This window comes from Anopheles bellator, chromosome 1 (genome assembly GCF_943735745.2).
Source record: "Anopheles bellator chromosome 1, idAnoBellAS_SP24_06.2, whole genome shotgun sequence".
In the NCBI taxonomy this organism is placed as follows: Eukaryota; Metazoa; Arthropoda; class Insecta; order Diptera; family Culicidae; genus Anopheles; species Anopheles bellator.
The window spans coordinates 36,363,815-36,374,359 of record NC_071285.1 but is presented as its reverse complement, the minus strand read 5'-3'; the positions used below and the strand labels follow the sequence as shown (position 1 = coordinate 36,374,359).

At 52.3% G+C, this 10,545-nt stretch overlaps 1 protein-coding gene across 2 annotated transcripts in view; it reads left to right on the top strand.

The window, feature by feature from the left end:
* The first annotated feature begins 412 nt into the window (after positions 1-412).
* LOC131210635 (longitudinals lacking protein, isoforms F/I/K/T-like) overlaps positions 413-10,545 on the top strand; it is a 50,242-nt gene continuing 40,109 nt past the window's right edge. For both annotated transcript variants that reach the window (XM_058203930.1, XM_058203914.1), the window contains exon 1: positions 413-524. The gene's annotated coding sequence lies outside the window, so the exon portion shown is untranslated. The remainder of the gene's footprint in view (positions 525-10,545) is intronic.

Below are 10,545 nucleotides of genomic sequence, written 5' to 3'. Positions count from 1 at the left end.
CCCTTTCCTGACTTTATATCTCATCCCGTGAAATCATAAAACATCGCCTAGCGGCGATGTTTACGATTTGACAGTGGACAGGGTGAGTATTTTTCGCAACGGAGCGAACGCCCGAGAAAAATAACGTAATTTTTGGATCCTGCAGGACGCAGGCTAAACATAATATACGAAGTGAACGGTTTTTCGGTGCGGTTGCCAAAATTAGGCAGGTTGGAAAGCGGCCCTGCTGTCATTCATGCCTATTCCAATACACTCTCATGCTTTCCAGCGTCCGTAGTCGCTTTGCGGTAGTGTCAGTGCGAGGTGCCCCTGTCCGTACACGCTCGGCGCACGCTGGTGTTGGTGGGCGATCCACTCGTTGCAGAGCGGACCCGCTCGGGGTGACGATCGTCGCTCACGAATCAAAGTGAGTTGGGAAGGAGAACAAACTGGACGCCATTGTGAAATCGTTGAGAAAAAATACAGTTCTGCAGAGTGTGTAGTATTAAACTTTGTGATATTAAATGAAGACTGTGCTATTTAAGGTAAGCGTTTTGTGCACTTTATTAGCGTTCGTAAGCGATTCGTCTTATTGCCTGCCGGTTAATCGTGAAAGGGGTCGTGTGTCTCGCCCGAAACAGTGCGGTGTGTGGCGATGAGGAAAATGGCTGGCTGTGGTTAAGAAGGAACTGGACATTTTGGCCGGAAAGCGTCACTGCAATCCGTTGTGCGCCGAGTTGGTTCGTAAATGAGAAACGGTTCGCGCGGTAGGATCCGTGTCCGTTCAGTCCCCAAAAGTGGCAGTGCAAAAAGTTCAGCCAGACCGGATGATAATGCCGGATTCTCTGCACAACGCACATCTTTTCCCTGGGCTATGCGTTGGTTAATGTGTCATCGGTGCGGAATATGGTACGGCGCAATTTTGCTGTAGCCCGCATCATAGGCCCCCTGCTGCGAGCATAGAAAGGGTTGTTGATTTAATCAAAGCCCCGTGCTCCTCCATCCGGTATTTTCGTTGGTCGATATTTTGCGCCTCTGCTAGGTTAGAACACTCGGAGCGGGGCGCTACTCAGTGGAGCCCGAGCACAGCGGGTAACGATTCGGAAATTCCGATTTTTCACGTTTTCCGTGACGTTGTGTGACGTTAGAACGTTTTTGAAACCATTTTAGCCATCGGAGGAAACGCGTAGTCGTCGTCAGAACGATTGTTTCGGTTGCGTAGAAAACGAAGCTGGAAAACAAGTGCCCCGTCCGTCCGCCATTTTGTATTATGCTGGCTTTGTTCATTTTCGGAAAATCAGCCATCACGACGGCTCGGCGGCGACGTCGCCGAGGTAGCGGCGCGTGTTGAGCGCGTAAGATGTGCCGATGTATGCGTAGTCTGCTACTGCTGCCACAGGATTTGTAATATGATGGGGTTGGGCTTTTCGGACGGTAGAAAGAGACAGCGAGTGACAAATGGAAGCGGTCGCGTGTGTATGCGTGCGTAATGCTGATTTTATTTCTGTTGGCCGCAAAACTTCACCGCCGCCGTCGCCGCCTGTACGACGTGTGTGGGTTCCACTAGCCACCGAGAGCCACGGTTCGATGTATGGGTGCCCAGTGAGTAGCACATTTGGAAAAGGTTTCCCCGAGTGTGGGCAACGGGGATCATTTTTTCATAGTAGGCTGCGTGAAGCGAGAGGATAGAATTACTAAGTGCGGCATAATAAATGTTGATGATCGGGATTGTGTGCGCGGTGCTGTGTGCCCCGGCCGCCCGCTCCTGTCTCCTTCGTGCGGCAAGAGCCTGTATGCTGGCCCGACGATAATGGCTCAAAGGTTTACAGCGCCGTAGTGTGAGATGCAATAAAAGCGGAGAATACTAACAAAAGGAATACATGGCGAACGCGCGCGCACACAGAGTATACGTTCGCCGTGCGCCGTTGCCTTCGTCGTTGGTCTTCGTCTCTCAAGCACCACTATGTCGATTTGTTCTAAATTGCTCGCGAGGTGTGCTTTTGGAATGGGCTGGGCTTAACATGAAACATTGCATAGATATCTGATGCTGCGCGTGTAGAACCTGTAACATAATTCAACGATCAAATCTCAACCAAAACAAAAACTAATTGAATTTCCTAAGGCATATTTTCAAATCAACTTGTTGCATACAATGACGCCAAAATTCGCCAAATGTCAATCGCCATATTTTTACTTTATCCACCATCAATTGGTTTAAGTGAAATGTAAAACCCTTTTTGCTTCTGCTACGCGGCTTGAAATTCCAACCACGTTACAGTACGATCGATGATGACGCTTATCGGCAGGGCGTAGAGTAGGAGACTACAGTGAAGAGAGGGAGAGAGGAGTACATCCGGTCGACAAAAGTGGCAAATCAAGGATCATTTTTCTTTTCTACACAAAGAAAAGCTCGATGCGCCTGTTAAACGCACACTACTGTCACCGGGGAGTGTATGCGTGAGGTGTGCGCGGCGCGCGTGCCCTGTCCGGATTAGAGCGCGGCTGCGGTTGTGTACTGTGCCTGGAAGAGCATTATTTTTTGGAACGACGAACGATCAGAAAATAGATAACCCACGCCTCGGCGCTGTGGCCCCGGTCCTACACATCGAGCGATATGCGGAGAGACCCCTGTCAGGCGCGTTGTGCGCATGCTCGACCCGCACACACTCTCATCACGGTGGGGACAACATCGTTCGAAGGCTTCTCCTATCCACTTAGCATCCGCAGCCCTTGAACAGAGTATCATCGGCCTGCTTACACCACCACGGCCGCTGCCGCCACCGGTCAGTGTGTTCGAGGATCGTTAGATTCTGCGAATAGCTCAACGAAAGCGAGGGTTTATCGGTCAGAGCGAGACAGAAAGCAGGGTTGAGGCTTCATGCGGGAAACACGACGGTAGAGATCTCTAGTAGCCACACGGGGACTGAAAACTCGAACGCGCTTGTTCCTTTCTGTCGGGAGAGAGTGAGAGAGAGAGAGTGCGGACAAACCCAAAGAGAGTCGCCGGTCGGGGTCAGCCCAAAATGGGAATTTTTCCCCACCGCAGGAAGGAGGCCACGTCGGACGGTGGTGGTGATGCTGGTGGTATACCATTTTCTTCTCGGGTTTCGGAGGGTTTTCTTTCGATTCACAGAATATTCTTTTTTTAGAAAAGAAGACTCCATCCTCGACACGATCGCACGCGCTCCAATGTCCAGCGGCAGCACAGAAGGCCGCTCACCGAGGCGTTACAGCAAAAAAGTAGTTTGTGTTGCGCCTGACGTTCATGATGATGATGATGATGGGTCTCTAGAGTGTGCGGTTGGTCTCTGCCGTCCGCGTACCCCATCGATGGAGATAAATCACTTTCTTCGGAGAGGAGGCGGATCATCAAGTTCGACCCGTGGGCCTCGCAATATGCTTTGGGCCCCCGGGGATCCGATGGAAGGATGGATGGCTGGCTGGTCGATGATGTCATCCTCTTCCATAGTCGGTACGAGCGCGCGCGCACAGCATACCGTGGTCGTTGCCGCCCCGAGGGTTTTTTCGGAGTCGAGCGAACCGAAAAAAAACAAACCCGCTTAAAGGGGTTCCCGCTATGCTACGCTCCCCGCTCCGTTTTTCTGCCCGTGGGGTTTGCGGCTGGAGGCTTGCTGCGCACACCGCGACGATGTTGTGTGTGAGGAAAGGGGTTGACTAAAACTTGGCCCACGAGCGTCGTGCAATGACGAGCAAGGGCGGTGCGCCCGATGGATGTGTGTATGGATTCACGGCGATATTAAAACACTACGCCTCGCCAAGTCCTTCTCCTGCCGTAGCGCGGCGGGCTGCTGTGCGGGTTTCGGGTGTGTTCTTCTTCCACCTACATACAACGCGCGTGGGTTGACGACGACGTACACTCAGATCCGACGCGCCACAGCCTGTGTCTATGCTGAGCCGCGTGATCGCGAGGCGTGCGGGGCGTGTATGTCGCAATGGAATTCGCATCGCTTTTTGTGTAGATGTGTGCGGCCACAGTAGTGGGTCGGGGTGGTGGAGGTTACTGGCGAAGCCTCACGGTGCGCCGCGGGGTGGGCGGTCACGGAAAGACGGAAGGAACATAAATGGCAGAACGACGTCGTCCGTCGCAGCCGTTCACTACCTTTGTGCGCACATGTATGTTAATAATGTTGTGTGCCTCTCATACGCCCGTGCCTGATATGTATGCATAAACATGCCTCTGTGTATGGGTGCCCCAGGGAAAGGGATCGTGTGGCGCAGGTAGTAGCAGGAAGGGTCGAGCGAGACTATCTCACTCTCGCGCCGCGCAGTCCGCAAGCTGTAACCGGGTGGCCACTAGAGCAGGAAAAGAAGGGTTGGCAGCGGAACCCACCAGCCACAAAGGAGGAGGTAGTGCAGCTGCGCGCGCTCGCGCGTGCTCTCCTTCGCGTCGACTACATTTTGTCGTGAGGGTAAAAAACATAGTATTTTAGAGACGGGCGCGCGATCCGAGAGATGTGTGGCGTGTGGTGGCTCTCGTCCCTCCGCCCCGTGGGGAGAGAGAGAGGAAGCGCCGCCATCGGCGAAGGCGCGCATTAACTGAAAAAGCACCTTCCTTAAGTAGGCCGCGCACATTTAATGGATGACTGAGTTTCCTTCTCGAATATTTTTCGAACGCAGCACTACGCACGCACACACACTGAGCCCATAAGTGCTTTCCACACTCACACTACTGCGCGCGCTGGCCGCAGCCTTAGCCCCCCCGCGGTGGGTAGAAAATCATGAGGCGCGCGCGCACGCCAACCGATCGTGCCGCGGTGCTACTACGCACATGCTGCACGAGCTGTGGCCACGGCCGTCTTCCGTTCCAACACCGTTCGCCGTGCGACCAAATTATGATGCTTCTGGAAATAGCAGAAAGGAAAAGCACTCCCCCCGGGCCGACTTAAATTTCTTCGAATTTCCCCCCGACGATAACGGTCGCCATGTGCTCCTCTACTAGCCACTTCCAAATTTGTCCTTTGCGCGTGTTTCGATTTCCTTTTCCTAAGAGAAAATAGTTGTTAAAAGTTGGGACAGCAGCATAACTTCTTTGAAGCTCATCTGAAAGCTCACTACTAACTTTAGGTGCAAATTTTCCAGACGATAGAGCCTTTTTGGAGAAACCTCAATTCCGTGTCCCAGAAAACGGGTGGCGCGTGCAGGTAGAATGTGCCGTCGAAAAGAAATCGGAAAGAAATGCGGCGCGGCGGGGTCTGTGTGGAATTTGCATAAGCCATTAGCATTGACGCGCTATGCTTATGCTGTGCCCCCGACCTTAGGGAAACAATCTCTGCCGTGCTAGCTCGTGCTGCGTGCCTGAAGGCAGCAAATATTGGATTTACCAATTAATGAAGCACACGGGATCTCTCGCTCGCTCCCTCCCTTCTGTGTCGCCAACTGCCGCCTGGCTCCGTTGAGGGGGGTCTACATTATTACTTTCGACCCTCGCTCTCTGACGTGTGTGCTGCCGTTTAGTAGCGCCTCTGCTCATAACTCTGCGGCGAGCCCTATATATGCGGTTGAAGTTAGTTTTCGCGTGCCCGCTCGCGTTCCAATGTCAGCGAATAATCGCGCGCCTAATGATGGTGTAGGTCTTGCGATACAAGGGTTAGTATGCGCGCCATTTTTTTTTGCTTCCCAAAAATCCACATCAGTTTTATGCATCTCGTGATGTGTGGTGGTGGTGATCGTTACTGTGCAAAGCGCAGGCCACACCACGCACAAAGAGTTTTCAATGGCGGGCGGAGGTTAGCTCCCCCCATCCCCCCTGGCTTGATATGTCATGTTTTCAGGGTCTTTCCGTGCGCACGAAGAATACCTGTTTCCGTCGTCGTCGTCGTCGTATTGGCAGCGCAGTGTAACATTAATCTCCGCGTAGTTGCAAGGCACCAGAAATATAGTGGGCAAGAGTTTTTGAGTTCTGGCTGCGCGTTTCTCGGTGTATGTGTTCGGTTCGTCGGTGGTGGTTGTCACATTAATCGTTGTCGTCGCTGTGGGGTGCAGAGACTACACTGCATCCGTCGGCAGGGCGCCCCGCCTCGGTCAATTCCTAATTCAACTAACTAATCAGAAATCCCTCCCGGCCCCGCTTTCCACCATCAGCATCCGCGCAACGCGCGGTCTCGTTGGGGTGTGTGTTGGTCGGTGTCTGGCGGCTACTTTCCGCGCAACATTCATTTCCCTTTCCCGGGCGCGTCATCCGGCATTGGACGTGATATTTGCACACGCCGCCACCGACCGTGCTCCCTCTCTCTCTCACTCGTGGCCAGCCCTGGCCAGCCTGCCTGCCTACTAACATACATTCAAACATAGAACTTGGCGCGTCACTTCCAAGCTTCGCTCTCCGTCGCCGTTGTCGCTCGCGGCGTTGGTTGAGAAGCGTCCAAGGAGGTTGACCTTGAGATGTATAGTTGTTGTTTGCATGTTATATTTATGATTATTTTACATGATCTCACTCTCTCTATCGCACAGCAGCAGCCCAGACCAGTCACTTGTCCGCGCGGTGGCGCCCTTCACCTCCTACACCTCAACCTCGTCGATCGCATAGATCTTTTTCCAACACGTGTGTTGTTGTACTTTTGAGTGGAAAAGAAAAGGTGCCTTGTTTTTTGCGGAAGAGAAGAACCCTTCCCAAACTCATTGTGTCGGTCTGTGTGTGTTTAATTGGGCATGTAAAAATATGCCTCAAATGTCAAACATGATTTAATGAACCCAATATACCCTTTCAGACCCACGACACGGAGCCTATGAGCCAATGTGGTGGTATCAATCGATGTATGGAAAATTGAACGAACGAACGACGATGACAAACACGGCATATGTGGGAAGGTACACTCCTTTAGAGGAAGTTACACTTCTCTCTGAGTACACGGCGCCGACAGATACTCTCAACACACTATTTTCCCCTCGCTGTGCCGTTCGGCGGCGGTTGCGACGGAGATGGAGTGCTCTGTGCCGGGCCCGAGTACATTTATCATAGAGTTGTCTTGTTTTGTACCCGCGCCCGCCCAGACTCCGCTTCGAGCAGGGCGTCATAAACAGGCTAATTGGAGGCATGTTGAACGAGAGCCACACATGTCTCTAAGCAGTGTGTCTCAGGGCTAAGGCTAAATGGTTAGTTGTTGGTTAGTGGTCGGGGTCTCCGTCTCACAGCCCATGGGTGACCTTCGCCAGGCATATTATGTTGATGTTCGCCTATGAAACGGTGTGGCCCCCGTGTATGTGTGTGGCAAAAGGTGATTATGTATTTGTTGTGTGTCGGAGTTTTGCAGCATCTCCAACCCGAGGTCGAGGTTTTAGGAGATAGACTCCCTTGAAAACCTTCCAGGAAAAACGCCACAGCTTCTTCTTTGCTGTGTGTGTGTGCTTCGTGCCACGTACCACACGAGCAGCACCGCGCACCGTTCGTTGTTGTTGCTTTGCTGTGTGGTGGCAGCGAATGCTAATGACACATTTTTTCCTGCTGGTGCTCACGCGTTAACTACGCATATCAGTTCGTTAAGCGTGAAGCATTTTCTAGTGTGTAGCGCACATTGCGTTGTTATTAGCGTGGCTTAGCGCGCGCGCTGTGCATCATAACTGAGCCCTCCCTACCGCCCCGGAGAATGGCCTTCGTCGCGCTTTGTACAATTGACCTTTTTTTTACATAATTTACCTTCAATTCACTTGGTATGGTGTGTTCGGTTCACCTTCGACGATGTGTGTCGAAAATGTAGAACTAATATATTCCACAAACACAGTGAAAAATAAAATCAGATAACCCGTTTTCCCGGTGAGGAACGGCAGGCACTAAGTGGACCGAAAGAAAAATGCGATTATGCTTCAAATGTGACAATGTTTGGCATTCCCGTTCAAACAGAGCGTTAACACTTTTCGAGTGTCTTCATCTTTGGTATGTTGGCATCTAATTTGTAGCCCATGGGCCGACCAAAAAATATCGGGCATTTGCTCATAACTCGAAAAATCATTGTTCTAATTCTCTGTCATCAACTTCAATCTCTAATATAATCTCTAGGATTTAGGCTTTCCTTTTAGGCTCCTATCTCAACTATTGACTGTAAAAGGTGTTCATAGAGCGCGGCCCCTTGCGATTAGCGAGCAACCAGAAGTCACATCACGAACTGATCTCAGAAATGTGATGCAGAAACATCACGAGGAAGATGAAACAAAAATTGTCTCTTCACAAATCCGATCTTTTTTACGCGTAACATTACGCAAATGACGTAGAACACCCATATAGTATACTTTGTTGACAGTAGTTTGGCCATTTACAGGGAATTTATTCGTGGCCACCACACCACGATAATTAAAACTGTTTCCCGTTCCATTTTAGCCCACAGTAGTATTCCGTTTTAGTGTCCCTCTTCTAAAGGGGCGCCAAGAACCCCGAAAACAGCCATTCAATCGACAGCAGGGGAAAGGAAGCTAGGAGTGGAAAATACTGGTGATGTGGACCCCACCGGGAGAGAGAACGCCAGCGCCTAAGGGAGAACCTTATTTGTGCGCACCAAGCGAGGAACCCCCGGCTGGATCGTAGCCCTCTGTGTGTCCACCGAGGGGGGAACTGCTTGCTACGTTGTTGAAAATGCATCCATACGGCGGCGGCGGCGCGCTACGCCGTGCGGTGGTCTCCCTAACTACCGGGGACCCAGCGGCGCAGCTGCCACGATTCGTGTGCTCCGTGAATAATATGCTTCATGCATTTTCTTTACTCCGTTTTTTTTTGCATGGGCGCCCGCACGCAAGTTGGCCACCATCATCACCACCACCATGGGTCCCCCTTATGTTTTTGATCCTCTTCGGTGGAAAAAAGGGATACCGGACGGTGGCGCGCTGCGCGTGGAAAACCTGGCCATCTGTTCGCTATTGTTGTGTGGCGCGCGGCAACGCATATGCATCCTCTGGCGTACCCACCCGGCGGGGTGTGCGTTGTGTGAAGCGTGAAGAAGGGACATCCGCTCGATGCTCGTACCGGGCTCGGCGCAACCAGCCCGCGCCAGAACGAGAGGTGTTCTACTTGGATCGCGGTCGACGCGGCGGCCGTTGTTTGACTGGCGGGGTTCCTTTTTAGGGGTGTGGGTCGATGGAGGGATGAATGTACGGCCACACCCGGCTTGGAGCAGCAACCAGCCAGCCAGCCCAGCCCAGCACAGCCCAGCACCCTTGTGTGCGGTGATTGAAAAAGTAAAATCAAGTTGCGAAGGTCCGGACGGGGTAGGCCCCGAGAGAAAGGTTGTGGATAGAACGCCAGGAGTATGTTTAAAGGACGCGCGAGGGGCCCACGGACGCGGGTGCTTGGTGGCGTCGGCGTCGCCGTCTGCTCGGTTGTGGTGCGTGAGTGTGTGTGGTTCGGGGTTGTCTGAAGCTCTCCTCCGGGTAAACCCCGGGATGCTGTTAAGGTTGTTACCGACCGGGACCGGCAGCAGCGCGTCCCTTTTTAGGGGTTGTTGGCACCGCACGGGGGATGTTGTTATCGATGGGTAAAGCCGAAGGTAGCGACGACGACTGGGACACACTAAACGTGTGCAGCCGAGGGATTTATTGTGGGGTTCAGCGCCGCCGCCGCCATCGCCGTGCCCGTGCCCAGGGGTAGTAGAAAGAGGAACCAACGAAGATCGGATAGGACACGAAACGCAGCGCGAAACAAAGCACCCAAAAATGGACGGCCATCACCATATACCACCACCGTTTTCCTGTGTCCGCCCGCCGGCGGTGGCCACACGGGGAGGAAACATCGGTCGTCGGTTCCCTTGGCCTTGGCTCTTCTTTCTTTTGCCCTCTTGTCTCTCGCTCGCTCGCTCGTTCTGTGCCCATTTTCCTGATTCCATTCTGAAGCGATGATGCTCTTCCGTTCGTTCCCTGGGTCCGTTGGGCTTTTTGGGGTGCACATTTTCAGCGTTCGTTTTCCCCCTCGAACCGAGCAAGATCCTGTCGCTGGTTTGCAGCGTTTCGGTTTTTTTCTTTTACATTTGGGCCATTTAGGGGTGGCACACGATTTTCTGTTACCTTGAACGACGGCAACGCCGGTTATAAACCTTCTCGGGCGGGTGTTTGTGTGAGTGTACCCCAAAAAGGGTCTACCTTTGGATGGTTTGGTGTGTGTGTTGAGTTCGTTGGATACAACAAGACGATCGCCCTTGTTGATTGGAACTGTAAAATGAACAGCGCAATACTTTCGTGTCCCGTAAGACCCTTCTCCTCTGTCCGGATGTGGGCCTCCTCCTCTACAGAAAGGACACTTCCCTCTAGGGATCACCACCAGCACAGCGAAAGCCGCAATCTGTTCCTGGAGCTGATTGCTCGCTAGTGAACCGGTTTGGTGTGCGGTGCTTCTATGTGTATGTTTGTACGCACTCCGCAGATACCATAGGCTGCTTCTGGCCGAGCACATCAAGGATAATGTTAAAAATGCTAACTACGCATTTTTTCAAACAGCGAAGCCAAATCTCTAGCTTCAAAGGAAATGAGCACACGCAGCATAATGTTGATGAAAGCCCGGCAATAAGTGGAGCTAGACAGAGGACCAAAAAGGATATAACATTTGAAGAAAATACAAAAGTCCACTCC